Here is a 17,722-nt window from a genome sequence, read left to right as displayed (position 1 = left end):
ACAAATTTTATCCAGTCAGTCTGCCTTGATCTCTTTATTAACGCAGGAAAGATTTGAACTCTGTGTCGTGGATTATATTGATATTTCGGTGGTATTGTGGCGAGTTGAGGTATCGATTGATGGCTGCACGCATTCCCGATAGGCTTGATTTGGAGTACCGCTCCCCATCTCTGCTTCTAGCTTCGGCGTAGAAACGGCGTAATATAGCCGCTATTTCATCAGGTGGGAGAAATTCAAAATTTGAATCTTCGTTTTTCTCGATCAGCCATGCTGGGGAAAATGATATGAACGATTTATTTGAAATTATATCAAGAGGTCAAACCAGCAATGGTTTGTTTGTAAACAAAGGCACAATGTCAAAGTTGTCACTGACATTTCAAAATGTTTACTCCCCACGCTGTTTGCTTTGTGGTTGCTTTCTCGTCTTTTAGCAACTAAATGTCAAGGTCAATTTCATTAACATTAACAAAGCGTTTTTTTCTCTCCGTCTGGACGAATTCTTCGGTTTCTGCAAGGAAATCTTGCTCCGGTAGCTCCCGGACATGATACTCGGCCATGTTTATGTTGCAGACAACGAAATAATGTCGCATTCACAAATTGTAGGTTGTACAATTTTTGTTATTTAACCACTGCTAGAATAAAATATGTGTATAATATCTTCATACTATCAATATTACCCCAAAATTTCCCTAATATTTAAATGCCCTTTATTTGTTTACACATTAAACTTGTATTATATTATACCAGTGTATCACAGCCATCAATGCATCATTGTGATTGGTTGGGAGACTGTTTTAATTTATGCAAGCCATGGTTAAATAGAGCATAATGCACAGTTATGGTGTTCCAAATAAGGCCCCAGAATATGAATGAAGTTCAATTCGTAAACAAATAAAGGGAAGAGCATTTACATTTTAGGGAAATTTTGGGGTAATATTGATAGCATGAAGATATTATATACAAATTTTATTTTGGCAGTGGTTAAATAAAAAAAATTGTACAACCTACAATTTATGCATGCTATTCTTTGCGACATATTTTCGTTGTCTGCAACAGACATGGCCGAGTATCATGTTCGGGAGCTGTCAGAGCAAGATTTTCTTGCAGAAACCGAAGAATTCGTGCAGACGGAGAGAAAGAAACGCTTTGCCAATTTTAATGAAATTGACCTTTACGATTTCGAAACACAGGCTAAAATGTATGCTACCGGCGGCGAAAATTGTCCCGTTGCAGCATTTCAAAATGTATTTGTCCAAATTGCAAAATGCGTTGTTTCAGAGGCCTCGTGTAAATGTAACGCCCACTGACACAGTCTGGTATTCGTGAAAATAAATTGGGATCTATGATGAAAGAGATTTCGATAGCAGCAAATTTGTTGACAATTCATACAAATCATTATGTTAGGGCAACTGCGTGCGCTGTGTTAGATTCGGCAGGAGTTGAACCCAGACACATTATGTATTTCACGGCACATAAAAACGAAGCTAGTGTTCGGTCTTACACCAACAAACTCACAAATAATCAGAGTCAAGGAATGTCCAGTATCCTGTCTCGCAGTTTTGGGTATAAAAACAAATCCTCTGACAGAGAAGTTACCGTAGCGATCGAAGTGGGTGTTTCCGACAACGTTATCCGTACCCCAGAAAACACCGGCATAGTAGTGTCTGGACCAACTCCCGCAGAATCTGGCACCGCTTCTATTTCTAATACCCACAATCAAAGTACACATGCAGCATCTGCTTTGTTCCATAACTGCATCTTTAGTGGACCAGTTAATGTCAGCATAACAAACACAAAATAGAAAATTCGACAACGATAATAAGTCCACAGCACATGTTTTCAAAAATGGCGCACAGTGCGCGCTGCCGGTAATGTTCTGCTGATGATAATTTATTCACAGCTATTCATATGTAAATTAAGCGTTGAGCTTGTTCAGTTTATTCAATTTCTAATTATTTGCTAGTTTCTTGCGTCGTAGAAATAAACTTCCTTTGATTGTGATGATATCTAAACTTGATGTTCTGTGCGTTTCTGTGTACTGAGCGCGAGTGTGTGATAAAAGATTAAATACTGGTTCCAGCGCCCATTTCTTCTGATCACCGTGTCGACCAGCCGATGCTCATTACACGTCATTCGCAAACGACTCTTTCTTATTTTGTAAAAAGGCCGAGAGTGTCGAAAATGCCACAGAAATGAAGTTGGTATAATATAATAGCAATAAACCTCGATCTTGCACAATTCACTCCATATATGCACTCGCTACCGCTCGTGCATATATGTCGTGAATTGTGCAATATCTCGTGGTATACCCGCCTCCGGCGGTGGGTTATTGCTTAATTCGTATTCTGGGGCCTTATTTGGAACACCATAACTGTGCATTATGCTCTATTTAACCATGGCTTGCATAAATTAAAACAGTCTCCCAACAAATCACAATGATGCATTGATGGCAGTGATACACTGGTATAATATAATTAAGTATAATGATAGGCACATTTCCTTTCTGATCAAATGAAACATACAGCCTGCATCCAATTCTAATTTAGAAATGGTAACTGCTACTTAATGTGTGATAACAGAGCTATTTTACAATAAGCTACCTATACGTGGCAAGTGGACTCAATTGACATTGTGCTGTGCTGTATGCTTATCATGAAAGAAGATTGCGAAATAGTTAATATCCACTTCTACATTATTTGGGCGTTGGATACTCTTTGTTTTATACCATTGTTCACAATCGGTTTTCTAATTAAAATCCGCGGCTACTTTGTTTTGCCAGATACATAATCCATTTGATTATAACACACAATGAAACAGCTTTCATCATTGCGTACCATATCTTGTTGTCACACAAGTTTCCTCGCGTACATATCAGTTATTTTGTTGTGATGGATTTTGTCGATTGCTCTCAGTGATTTGTTTTGGCCTTGTTGGACCTGCAAATGTCTTTATACACATTTTTCTTTAGATATGTATGCAAATCACATCATACAATAGTGACGTGATGCCATTTGCGCAGGAGCTTTTGTATGGCATGTTGTGAATTGTTCTTATCTCAAAAAGTATGCTATATGTTGACTATTGCGATCTGTTTCCCACCCATGCAAAACATATAGTCAGACCCGCTGTCAATCTGATTAAAATCTGATGTAGTGTACGGGCTTTAATTATTTTGGCTATAAACTTATTTTAATTTTATTTTTTTATTATATTTGTTATTAATGCCCTTTTATTTATTATTTTACTTTGATTTTGATTTTGTGATTTTTTTTTAATTCCGCCCTACCTACATCTGATCCGACGCCTATGTAAGTCCCGTTCAAATCTCGCGTAAGTAACAGCCAATCACAGCCCCCCTTTTATACAGGCTGTCGGTTGCTTACTTTTCAGTGTATACGGGCAATCCTTCTGTACATTATATTTTGCCCACTTGAATAAACCATTAATAGAAAATTACTAGTATATTTTTATTTGCAAAAGAAATTCCACAGCATTTTACAATTTTTGTCATTACATTGAATATTTTTTTCACTTCCAACAAATGTGTACACTTCCAGATACATCTTCGCCAGCCAAGGTTCGTTCATTCAGTCATCGCTTCAATTTTACATCACTGAGCATAATTATCTAGAATGGAAGCAAAAAAATAAGTAAATCGTAATGATTAGAACACTGTAAACAGCTATAGTAAACAATGCAAACTGGTTTTAAATTGTATAACGGTCACCGGCCCACGGCATCGACGCAGAAAATTGGAGCAAACAAATATTTCCTGATCAATTGCGATGTGTTCCAAATAAAAAATATTTTATTCCAGTCCAAATCAGCTCAATTACTTTAATAAAGAGTTATTGTATAATGTACAAAATGTTGATACAATTTGATGAATATTTACAGCTTCAATACCGTAGACGATTTTCGCCCGATCGTCAACAAAACATCACCCGTCTCCAGGGCAGGCGACTGGAAAAAGACACTGGTTCGGTCGAAACGGTGGAAACAAAATCGTCACTCCCAGAATAACTGTACGAAATAACGATCTAAAGTCGAACCATTCGAGCCACAATATTAACATGAAAATGACTTTCGTTGCATTTGACAATGATAAACTTACCGAAAAGCCGTGTTATTCACGGTCGCTAACGTCGGTATAATCCGCCATTTTATTTGAGTGTGTTTGCCACCTGACTCTGCCCGGTGACGTCATCATGTGCGCTATAGAAGGAGGTCTGTGATTCGTTGACTAAAATCGTCGATAGTGGGTCTCGTTGAAATCTCGTTACATAGGCATCGGGTCAGATGTAGGTAGGGCGGAATTAAAAAAATCACAAAATCAAAATCAAAGTAAAATAATGAAATAAAAGGGCATTAATAACAAAAGTAAAAAAAAATAAAATTAAAATAAGTTTATAGCCAAAATAATTAAAGCTTGTACACTACATCAGATTTTAATCAGATTGACCCGCTGTATGTGGTGAATTATTCGTCCAGTCGGAAGAAACCGAAACGCGCTGATCCCGTTTGTCATTCCTTTGCTAGGATACAAAGCGATTATTTGACGTGCTTTTGACAGATCAGTGTATTTTGTGTGATGTGTCTATGTTTTCTACCAGCATTATGGGCGGACTATTAGCCGGAGAAACTGGTGGCTTGTGTTGGCACTAGATACGGTCAATAGTATTTGCAACTTATTGAAACTCACAGATAACCATTTCCATGAAATGTTCAAAATATTGTTTTCTAACACGGATGAAGCTGTTACCACGCTCACCCTCACGCCAGCTGGGTCAAATGTATAACATAGATTCATAAACACATAGCTTCATAAAATTGAGGAATGTTGAAATGAAAATTGTCATTTTAAATATCGGGAAATGTATCTCTAGAATGTAATGTACATGCCGAATTTTGGACCAAACGAACCTATACAACACATGTGACTGATCAACGCTGATATATATTTTTACATTAACAACATTGGCTATACATGTAGGATGCAAAATATTAAAATCATTAGCTTAATCACTTTTTGTATTTAAGTAGATAGAGGCAACATAGAAAATTTTAATGGAGAAATGTTTAAAATCATTTCCTATTTAGAAGAAATTCAAGAATGTGGCCACGTGATATAACGTCATATAAAGCTTCTGTAATTTTAATGAACATTATATATAGATGCTACAATCTGCAATTCAATATGTTCATTGGTTCTAAAAAAATAGCTTCTCAACTTTTACTGCCGCTTTTCAAGAACGAGTCATGGTGACATAGGTCACGTGGCCGCTACAGGTTTTATTGTGAATGATCTAGAAGAAGAGACATAGTTCATGTCAAAAAAAAACCCATCCAGACTTTCAAAAAGCTAGTGTTTGATCTAGAGAGGGAGAAGCAATACATCTGCCCAACTACGAGGCCAATCGTCATTTCCAATGAGTCTACATAAACACACAAAATGTTAGGCAACTAGCTTCATTTTTTTCAAACCACTTGTTGAAATAAGTAGAGACGAAACATAACAATTTAACATACAATGAAACGTGCTCTGGCTTCTAATTAATATTAGAAAAACATGAGGATGTAAAAAAGGACACTGATGTAAAAATACAACGCTCCCGCCAATTTCAAGAGCGTCTTTTACATTACTACCATCTGGTTTCTGGAAGTCATTACATCACTATCTGAATTACCCGTCTGACCACATAGCTGTAAAAAGAGCCAGAGTGTGAAATATCTAACTCGTGTTTCCTCCGTGTCCAGTTAACATCTTGTTATGATCGCTAAAAAAAAAATATATCTGCAAAATTACAATACTACATACTAACAACTTACTGTACTAACATATAGTCCATCAATAATTGCGTATTGATTTCCAAATGTTACTTTATCTGCGACAGCTCTCGTTCTGACTTGGTCTGGGGTACTGTCTTCTCTATGTTCAAACTTGGTAGCGACTTCAAAACGACGATTATCGGCGCAGTCCTTTAACACATAGTACCTGACTATGCCCTGAAATGTATATTCACTTCCAACGAATGTCCTCATATGAGGATTATCATGAATGTAATCCCTTAATAAAAACAACGCTGCACATCATATATAATTGTTATACTAATGTGCATCGAATAAACGACTTACAAATGACAAACACAAGATTGTTCAATTGAAAAATGTGTTCTGTCATCTGCAGTAGAAATCGTAGTAAATAAGTCTTTATATTTGCAAAGTTTATAGTGATGTAAGTAAGAGTGGGTGTTTACAAAATGTTTATATATCTAAATGAATTTAATTATATTTACAAGCAGAAATACTGAACTAAACAGCCGTTCTATAGAAAATGTTTTACTTGGCAAGTAAATGGTTTACCACCAACATACCAAAGTGATAGAGCGATTGACATAAAGGACTTAGATGTTTTAGAACCATACTCACTCTCGCAGAATGCATTGGTCCGTACCACCGTACAATTAACGTCATTCCATAGACCATTTAATTCCCTGTCAAGTATAAGTTCATTAACTAATTTATAATTGCATAAACAATCTTTCGTTTTTTGTTATGTTTATGTTTTTTGTTGTAGTGTGTAATGCAGAAACAACCTCATCCCTCATTGTTAAACATTTTTCTTCAGCATTATTTTTAATTCGTGCTTTAGCTGACATTAAATTTACTTACCAGATCTCATCACAGTGCTCGTTTCCATGTTCATTATTTGGCTCGTGTAAATCCCAGTTGGTGAATTTAAGAGGTTCATCATTTGAGCAATTAATGAAATTCCCTTCGTGGTTTTCAGCGGTTTAAGTACAGTACAGTAGGTCACTTTTAAATGAAGCCAAAGAATTGGGCGTCAAAATGTATGACACAGCATCTTAAATTCAAGTATTGAACATTTTGTATTCTTCAGCACCGTGCATACATTTGTAATCTTTTAAATAGTTGAAAATTATTGATATACAAACTAATATGGAACTGTTAGTGTAAATAACAACTACTATGTTTTACCGTGCAATATGAGCATGCTAGGACAAGACGTTATTTTTGACATCAAAATAGTGAAGTCATACATACACTCCACCCTCACTATCCCGTGTCTAAAATATTTACTCCAAGCCGCAAAGCAAAAAAAAAAAACTTCCCAAATCATGTGTAGCCACGTGTTCCAATAATCTTTAATGGTTAAAATAATTTACCCATGAAGGAAAGTCACATTTACACTTAATTCTTCAAAACTACTTCGCTACATAATTTGTGTAGTATTTCGCTTGGTTTCATTATAGTTTTACTTTGCCTATGCACAGGCATACTAAAACGTTTAGAAGTGTTACATGTTATTAATTTAAAACACTCAATTACAGATCTTATTAATTCATAAATTCATCAATGTATATAGTTGCATTACGTGTGGACCAGTAACAATAGCAGAGAATGAGGTAGGAGAGAGAGGAGACATGGCATACTTGACAGTCACTGGAGTCGCTGTTACAATTAACTTGGATAACTTGCAAATGAAAAAATGTTCACAAAATACACCATTCCGAAAGCCCCCGTTTTCAGCATACTTTTTTTCTCATGATCAACACACATCTTGCACCCGCCACAAACATTTTATCCATAATAGAACAACCAAGAATGCAACAAATATCTGGTTGCATTCTAAACAACAAAATAGCAAGCTACAGCCAGTCATTGCAATCGTGAATTTCTCCACCCCTCACATTAGACACTTCAGCATGAATGGTTCCTATACTCATTTAAATGCAACAAGCTAAGGCAATAGCTTAACGCGACTCTTGCCCAACTACTCATTCTATTTTTTCAAAATAATCTTTTGAAGGGATTGATATATTATATATATAAATACGCGCATACACATTTTTGGTTTGATATATGGCACTCTTGAAAACTGATTCAGTCTTTCGTAACTTACTTAGAACAAGAAGTAAACATACTAAGGCATTTTCTTCTTTGTTTAGTTTTGGAAAGTTTGTTCTTTGAAAAATCATGAAACAAAAAGTGCACGATCAAGACGCATGCAGTTCTGATTTTAATTCTCGCAATACTGCTTTTGTGACAATTTGTCCTTGTTTTATTTTATTTCTCTCTGCACTGGGTTGAGGCCTCTTAGTGTACCATGTCGGTGAATTACAATTGTTTCAGTTACACTGATGAAATTGTGTACATGTCGTATACATAAACACTTATAAAACATGCATAGTCGTGTGTTTTACCTCGAAACATTACATGTGGTTTTGTTTTAGGAAGTGCTTCAAGATAAAACAATTTGTAAGAAAAGTGTTTTTGTTACACTGATGAAATTGTGTACATGTCGTGTATGAAACATGCATAGTCGAGTGTTTTACCTTGAAATATTACATGTGTGTTTCTTTTTAGAAAGTGCTTCATGATAAAACAATTTAACATTTTGGAAGCAAAATATTTTGGTGTTTTACTCTCATGAACACAAATGTGTCTTATACATTAACACTTTGCGAAACATTTATAGTCTGGTGTTTTCGGTTGTATGGTGAAATTGTTTGCACGTACCTGTTGATCGACTTAAATAGTTGATTACGAGTGAATGACTGTGTTATGTCTGTCATCGTTTCAGCCCATTTGAGGTTCTAGACGGAACTCGACTCAGTGATTTGGAACTAATTACGAGATAACCGTCGCTATTCAGACTACTATTTCTGACAGTATTCGCAGTTATTAATGTAGTGAACGATTAATTAAAAGATATGACGTGTTCAGTACTTAGTGTGATTGGCTTTATGATTGAAGGTTACGCCCTAGAGTCTTTTTACTGCTTTGTAATTGGTTAAGGTTTTGAAAGTGAATAAAGAGTTTTTTTAGTTGGTCTTGGCGAGTACACCACAACAGACGCAGTCCTGGAGAGTCTTGGGGCGAGTCTTGACGCAGTCTAGAGGCAGTCTTGGGTCAGCCTTGCGATAGTCTTGGGGACTTTTCCCCAGGTCGCTGTGTCTTATAGATTACTCGACTGACTGACTAAGACGAGAGTTGAAACGTATTTCGTTGTGTGCGTCTTATTTGACTGTAAAGCTTAAGTGACTTTCCCGGTCCGGTACCTCAAGGGGACACGATGGAGAGAAGAGACGAGATTCCCCCCTGGCATGTGTGGAGAACCCAGAGGAGAGAAGATTTCCCCCCTGATACGTGGTGGAGAACCAGGACAGGTGTTTAACACACATTGACATCCTGTGAATAACATTGAAATGGTGAAGGTGTGTCTTTCTCACGAACTGAACTAGCAGTTCGAAGACAGAGACGACTCGGAAACTGCGCTTGACGACTAATGACTTTACTAGTATGGCACTGATGAACAACGCTGAAGACATGAAGACCTTGGAGCCCCTTCGGAAGGACGAGTATCGAATAGGACTGAATAATCAAGAATTGAGCGACATTAAAGACAAGAAGATGACAAAGAACGACCCGGACTAATGCGATGACAAGAGAAGAGACGCTATATAGACTTTGAATTAGAACTTTAGCTATCTGTGTATTGCTTAGAGAACTGCTCGCTGGACACTGTAACTGACACTGTGTAACTCAAGACGTTGAACTCTTTTTCAGAATCCAAACACTATTGTTCAGTATGTAACGTATTGCTTGCTTTTCCTATCGTTTTTTGAACGTTTTTTATTGTGATGTTGAATTGTATGTTATGTAAGCGCCCAGATCTTTTTTTGAACTGATATATAGTGACGTGCAAGGTCCTTTATAACGATTTAAGCGCGCCTCAGTGGACAAGTATTTGCAACACAGTGTTATGAGTTTTGTGAAGTTTTATGGTGTTTTAATGAGTTTATGATACGGAATATGATGGGAAGAATGATGCCCCCACGTGTTTTTAAGAGTTTTGAGATTTGTCGATGTACAGAGATATCGACGTTTTAAGAGTTGTTGTTGTTTACGTGTTGTTTCCAGAATACTTCTGACGCTTTTTGAGTTGATAGCACCAACTCGTTTTTTAATGTCTTTTTGGGATGAGAGGTGGTGCGCTTATATACGTATTGTTTGATAACGCAAGCTTTTGTTCATGATTGACAGGATTATATGTAACTTAATAGTGTCTATCGTTTTAGCCTTTCCCGTCTTTTTGCCAGAGGATTAGATTAACGACTTGTGAGTTCAGTTGAAGTTTATAAGTGTACATGACAGGAGTTTGATTAATAGTTTGTTTATTCGTTGTTTATTAGTTACCGCTTGCAATGCTTTATCCGAGAGACGCATCCCTGGTAATCACGTGATCGTGCTGTCGACGGCCGCGATTAGCTGTTCACATGGTTACACCGCCATGCCTTAGTTTTTTTGACCTTTTGATATACAGTTTGTAACCTTAGTAACGGAGACAATTCAGCGAAGGGTTACCCTGGGCGGATTGTTTGAGAAAAGCGAGTCGATTGGTAGCCTTTCCCTTGTTTTTTGATTTATAACCGTTAATATTTGTGACTTTGTAATCATTGTATTTGGACTTTATAATCATTGTACTTAATCAGTGTGTTTTAATCTTTTGATTTATACCTTTTATTAGTATTGTATTTAACCCGTATGACGATGAGTAGCTGACGGAATCTTTGATTTATGAACGTGTTATTCCAGGAGGCATGGCTCAGTTTGAGTGAAGGGATGTATGATGAAATTGTTTGCACGTATCTGTTGATCGACTTAATTAGTTGATTACGAGTGAATGGCTGTGTTATGTCTGTCATCGTTTCAACTCATTTGAGGTTCTGGACGGAACTCGACTCAGTGATTTGGAACTAATTACGAGATAACCGTCGCTATTCAGACTACTATTTCTGACAGTTAGTATTCGCAGTTATTAATGTAGTGAACGATTAATTAAAAGATATGACGTGTTCAGTACTTAGTGTGATTGGCTTAATGATTGAAGGTTACGCCCTAGAGTCTTTTTACTGCTTTTTAAATGGTTAAGGTTTTGAAAGTGAATAAAGAACTTTTAGTTGGTCTTGGCGAGTACACCACAGCAGACGCAGTCCTGGAGAATCTTGGGGCGAGTCTTGACGCAGTCTAGAGGCAGTCTTGGGTCAGCCTTGCGATAGTCTTGGGGACTTTTCCCCAGGTCGCTGTGTCTTATAGAGTACTCGACTGACTGACTAAGACGAGAGTTGAAACGTATTTCGTTGTGTGCGTCTTATTTGACTGTAAAGCTTAAGTGACTTTCCCGGTCCGGTACCTCAAGGGGACACGATAGAGAGAAGAGACGAGATTACCCCCCTGGCATGTGTGGAGAACCCAGAGGAGAGAAGATTCCCCCCCTGATAGAACATTGTTGGTGATTTTGCTTTCTAAAGTGTTTCAAATTCAAAGTGTTTTAAATAACATGTGAGAATGTTCAGATGTGATTGGAACTACAGCTACCGTTCAACAAATGCAGATTAATAAAATCCTTTGTGCCACGAGGTTCTTAATTCACCACCTGTATCGATTTCTAGTTGCACTTAGGTTGGTAAGACCATATGGGTTCGTGCTTGACATCCCATTTCACTTTGCGTTGAATTACGTCACTTTCGGTGATTGTCAAGATGACATATATACCATAATGTTTACTCGTTTGGATGCATTCGTCCATTAATGGTTTATCAACAAATACTTTAATACACATTAATGCCGCCGTAAAACACTCAGTGTTTTATTTTGAAATTGTATAGTGCATTTATGTGTGTTTACAATGTGCTTAATTTTCGTCAAAATGTGTTTAGATAACTCCCTAAAACACTTTTCTAAAAGTACTAAACACTATTGTTCAGATAGAAAACACAATAGTTTTATTATATAATACACATGTTTGTAATTACAGTGTATTTTCAATTATAACGGTGTGTTTTAAGTGCTTCCAAGATCTGCAGTGCACTTAGATATGATTCACTTTCGTCATCAAAGGAACCTTCAAACGGATTTTCCAAGGTACCCAGGCATGTTTAATGAATTAATCAAATAATTATTGTTTACGAAACGTGTATAACGCCTCATGCACGTCCATTTTGATGGTATACATTGATTGTATATTCTGCCAAATACAAAGTATAAAAAATGTGCTTGAAAAAATAATTTGTTAAAAAAAAGAAAGATAGAATTTGACTAAGTAAACATTTAGATTGTCAATTTTCGTTGTTGGGCTGCTTGTCGGGTTTGAAAAAAATATTGACTTGATCATTTGGTTGCACGTACGCGTCTGTAGGTATGGCGACCCAGACCCAGATGATGTTCTGGTATTCAAATCGATTAGAATATTGGAAATTTATAGTTAGTGTATCTGTGGGGGATAATTGCTCTGGCAGTAGTGTACATTTTATTTAGTTTCAATCAGTGCTTATTAACCTTATTAACGTATTATTTGGCCAATTACACTTGTTTTAGGAACCAACAAATTCAATGAGGTTATGGGAATATTAGCCTCAGATTGCAATCTAGATAATACTTATCTAATGTGTAGGCATTGTCATCAAGGGAAAGAGTACAGTAAATACTGCATTGAAGCATTTGATAAACGTTATGAATAGTGTATTCATACATTTCTTGACATGACAGTATTGACATGAAGCGGACAAGACTCCTTTTAGAAGTCAGGGATGAAATCGTTTATCTTATCATTTATTCAAACTCGACCCTTCCATTACAATAATTTGCTGTCATCGTTTAACATAATTTGTCTTGCTTTATATTGGTAGGCTGTGTATTTCAAACCATACATTGTGATTTTTTTCTCGCTTTAATTAGCAAGTTTGAGGGTACCAGACACAGTACATAAACATTTAATAAATTGTATCTATTTCTTTTATATTTATTGAATGACGTTTGACGTCATATTAAAACAGTTAACTTAATGAATCCCCAAGGCACGGTGCATATGTTCCATGTTCCATTACTAGAAGATGTTCAAATCACGAAGTTACTAAATTACTCAACTTTGAAGTATACTGTGTACACCCTTAAACGGTAGATATATGATTAAGAAATGAGTGAAACGATGGAGATATACAAGCCATTCAATGTGTATAAACATTATCCTATAACCAGATTTTTAGGTTCATGGCGAAAATTTAAATTACGTTTCCCGAACGAACTTAAGTTAACATTCAAATATGATTAATGTTTGAATAATAATAACAGTTAAATTGTTACATATTGTCCGGCCACAGTAGAGCCCCAATTCCAGATGGGCTATTTTATTCAGACCCCCTTCCGAATATTCAAGTATTAATAGAATGTACTATTTGCATTAAATATAGCAATCTCGTATCACTTTCATATCAAGTGCACAGTAAACCGGACTCTCTAATCAAATAATTGGTCAACACTTAAAATGCTTCACCATCTTTAATACACTGACATACAAATACTTAACAATAAGAGATTCTATCCATTAAGCTAACGTCGAAGTATGAACATCTTTTAACAATAACAGTTAACTACGTGCATGAATTGTGCTGAAAATTGTGATATAAACTTAGGATTAACTACTATAATTGAAAAGAAATCTCTACCATAATTTAAAAAGAAATCCGTCCATTTGAACGATAGATTAAGGATAAAAAGCGATATTTAGAACCAGTTATGCGTTATATATATTTAAATATATTCACCATGAATTAATACACGTTTTGATTGTGTACAGACAAACTTTGTGTTCACTGTAGTGTAATATATTTAATGTTCAAATGTTATATATGTATGTTCATTGATAGACCCCAAGCACTGCCCTGTCATCACCGTATATTAACCCTGGGCGACATGCGAACATACACACACGGATATATTCTAGAAGACATTGACTAGAATGTCTTTATGTGAACAGATATTGGTAAGTTTGTTGTATAAGCTATCGTTAACAATATTGATCACTCGAACCCATATGCGCGTCGATTGACCCCATCACTGCCATGTCATCATGTACTGATCCTAAACGCTGAACTGTTATCGCTGTGCAGTGCCCCAAGCATTTTCCTCTTATCGTCTATATTGACGATAAAAGTCATGGAATCGGTCATCGGAGACATCAGAAAGCCATATTTGGCAGTGTTTAATTGTCTGGTTCTACCTATGTGTACAAAATAACCTGATCATCCATGGAATCGAGCAGTCAGACAATATTACATGTAAAATGTAATACGGGGTAATTACATCATTTTATCGATGACGAATAATGAGACTGTAAAAATTAAACGTGCACATATGATTAAAAGAGATTGCAAATACAAATACAAATTATGTAATGACAAAATCATGATTGATTGATAATTATATTATATCATTATCAATACCAGGGGTGAATTATACAAGTAAATGCGATGAACGAAATAAGAGTTAGTCTACAGAGCGCGGGCACAGTGAGTAGTACTACACATTTTGCCAATAAAATAAGGTACACAAGGTAAAGTAAAAAAAAAAACGTGTAAAAACGTGTTTTTAGTTATTTGACTTGTATACGCGTGTATAGTAATAACGTGTTATAAAAAGGAATCTCATGAATTTATGTTACCTCAACTTGGAAACAATATGATTTTAGTATGTATATAGGGTATCTATTTAAAGTTTCTACATTTGAAATGGGGGAAAATCCATGTGCAGAGGCTTTTTAGAAATGCATTACTTCAGCATGGGTACCGGGTCTGACTTGGAGTAACCTCCTAGGGTATATAACAATAATGTTATGTAAGATATTTATGTTATTTGTCTTTCAAACTTGCATATCAACAGTTAAGTTTTCTATCTACAAGCAAGGCTTGTGTAACCGGCCTTTAACACCGGGCCCGGGTACGCTATGCCAAATGATTGTCACCACACTTATTATCATTCACAACAACTTATTTAATAATTAATCAGTCTTAGGATTACTAACACCAAAATTATAAACTCTAAAGTCAGTCACGTCCATGCCGAGTGCACGTCACCTAAGGAGAATGTACCGACTAATTGTAACAAAACGAGGTCCACCTTGTCAGTAACCAGCAAGTTAGATTAGAGTGGCCAAATCCAATCAACCCAATTTTTCACTGAATACTTCAGGTACACTCTCACCTTTGTAACGTATACACGATAGTGGAACAACCAATAATGGCAATAGACTATTATATAACAATCTGCAAAACAGTGGCACCTGAATTGCGGTAATATGCACACAGGTACACCTCGGTAGGAATAGATTAAGTGCTGATTACACTAATTGGGCGGGACATGTTCGCAGATACATTTAACAATAATATAAAATACAATTAACAAGTCACTACAGTTCACTATAATCTCATCATATATCGGCAATAATTACGACAGCAAGGTGGTTATCCAGCTTGACAACACGATTATTTGTAGCCAACTCCGGGATCCTGGTTATACGTGTTCCGAGTCTACCAATTTCTCCTACGTGGCACGTCCCATTACGGCGCAAAATATAGCCCGACAGCTCTGCAACCGAATTTAAATTACAGTCTTAGTGCAAACTTTAAGGACCGACTGCTGGAAAGACAATTCCGTGGCTCACAAAAAGCGACAGGCTACCACTCCACATGGTAACCGACCAACATGTGAAAAGGGATTCAGAGAGCGCAATGCACCATGGGGCGAAGCAACCCGACATTTGCATATAAACATCTGTACTCGATTAGGAATCGGGTTACATCCCCCACCTCCAACTCATCAGGGCGTCTCGACCTGCAGTAACTTCAGTTATAGTAAAACCATACTTCACCATTAAAATAATAATATTAATAACAATTTCATTTCCTCACTAAATGCAACTACCAAGAACATCCCAAGCTGAAGAAGGAAGTCTGTTGGGATGGAACCATGGAATAAAGTGAAAATTACCATAAACAATCCTTGAACTAGGGGTCCCTATTCTATCATAAGTTAGGCTTTCTGCTGGTATGCCAGCATTCATTCTCTGAGGTCTAACTCTAATAGCTGGAGACATCGTGGGAGATTCTTCAATAGTACTACCATTACTTAGACCATGCTTATGTGAATCGACACTATTAGATACAATATCTGTATTTAATCCTATTTCCGGTTCCATTAATAGGGCGTTAGCGAAGCCTGGAACAGTTTCCAGTGGAGTAGTCTTTAGTAAGTCATTAGGTGGATAGTCCAATGCTTTCCAGATTAGTGTCTGTGTGCGATTTGTCTTGCACATTCATAACTATGGTGGAATCATTTGGTTGATAACAGGGCCTATTCGTGCTCTGTTTTCCCATCTCTGAATACAAAATTAGAGAGAGAACGAGAGAGAGAGAGAGAGAAAGACGCGTATTGAATTAACCGATCGAATACAAATATATATATACAACCACGCACCGTGAGTAAATGTTTCAATCCAACTTTACAGTACACCACCAATTTCAGTCGGTATTGTGTGTCGACATAAACGTACATGATGAAAGTGTTATGTTGTCTCTTGCCCGACTTCTTTCTTAATATACCATTGCGTGTCCCGGCAAACAACAATAATGACGTCACAAGTTTTTTTGGCGCTGTACTAGTAAACGCTAATAAACACAAAAAAAAACGAAAGGCCGATCGGTATAAAATACAGCATTCATTTCATACGTCGTGCGTTCTGACTGACACACGTTTAAGAGTCACGATTATAGTAAATGAAGGTATAAACACATAGTGCGATGAAAGTGAGAGAAGGTATAAACACACGGTACGCTGTATAGCAATCTGATTTCTACAGCGGTGCTACAGGAAATTGAGAGTCACATTCGAACGTAACAAGTTCTGTGGCGCTGTACTAGTAAAAGCCAGTAAACAAAAAAAAAACGAAAGGCCGATCGGTCTTGTGTACAGCATTCATTTCATACGTCGTGCGTTCTGACTGACACACGTTTAAGAGACACGATTATAGTAAATAAAGGTATAAACACATAGTGCGATGACAGTGAGAGAAGGTATAAACACACGGTACGCTGTATAGCAATCTGATTTCTACAGCGGTGCTACAGGAAATTGAGAGTCACATTCGAACGTAACAAGTTCTGTGGCGCTGTACTAGTAAAAGTCAGTAAACAAAAAAAAACGAAAGGCCGATCGGTATAATGTACAGCATTCATTTCATACGTCGTGCGTTCTGACTGACACACGTTTAAGAGTCACGATTATAGTAAATAAAGGTATAAACACATAGTGCGATGACAGTGAGAGAAGGTATAAACGCACGGTACGCTGTATAGCAAACTGATTTCTACAGCGGTGCTACAGGAAATTGAGAATCACATTCGAACGTAACAAGTTCTGTGGCGCTATACTAGTAAAAGCCAGTAAACAAAAAAAACCGAAAGGCCGATCGGTCTTGTGTACAGCATTCATTTCATACGTCGTGCGTTCTGACTGACACACGTTTAAGAGTCACGATTATAGTAAATAAAGGTATAAACACATAGTGCGATGACAGTGAGAGAAGGTATAAACACACGGTACGCTGTATAGCAATCTGAATTCTACAGCGGTGCTACAGGAAATTGAGAGTCACATTCGAACGTAACAAGTTCTGTGGCGCTGTACTAGTAAAAGCCAGTAAACAAAAAAACGAAAGGCCGATCGGTATAATGTACAGCATTCATTTCATACGTCGTGCGTTCTGACTGACACATGTTTAAGAGTCACGATTATAGTAAATAAAGGTATAAACACACCGTATGTTTTTTAAAATTTTATTTAACACTATAATATTACATCGAGC

The 17,722-nt window shown here is 36.7% G+C and overlaps 1 long non-coding RNA gene across 1 annotated transcript; it reads right to left on the bottom strand.

The window, feature by feature from the left end:
- Nucleotides 1-3,453: 3,453 nt before the first annotated feature.
- On the bottom strand, nt 3,454-4,389 carry LOC146729672 (uncharacterized). Its single transcript, XR_014928072.1, has 2 exons — nt 4,115-4,389; nt 3,454-3,627 (listed from the first exon to the last, which is right to left on the bottom strand). It is a non-coding gene; the product is annotated as an uncharacterized LOC146729672 (long non-coding RNA).
- Nucleotides 4,390-17,722: the final 13,333 nt, after the last annotated feature.

Source organism: Saccoglossus kowalevskii, chromosome 21 (assembly GCF_978046115.1).
Source record: "Saccoglossus kowalevskii chromosome 21, keSacKowa6.1, whole genome shotgun sequence".
Classification (NCBI taxonomy): domain Eukaryota; kingdom Metazoa; phylum Hemichordata; class Enteropneusta; family Harrimaniidae; genus Saccoglossus; species Saccoglossus kowalevskii.
This window is presented reverse-complemented; position numbering and strand designations above follow the sequence as displayed.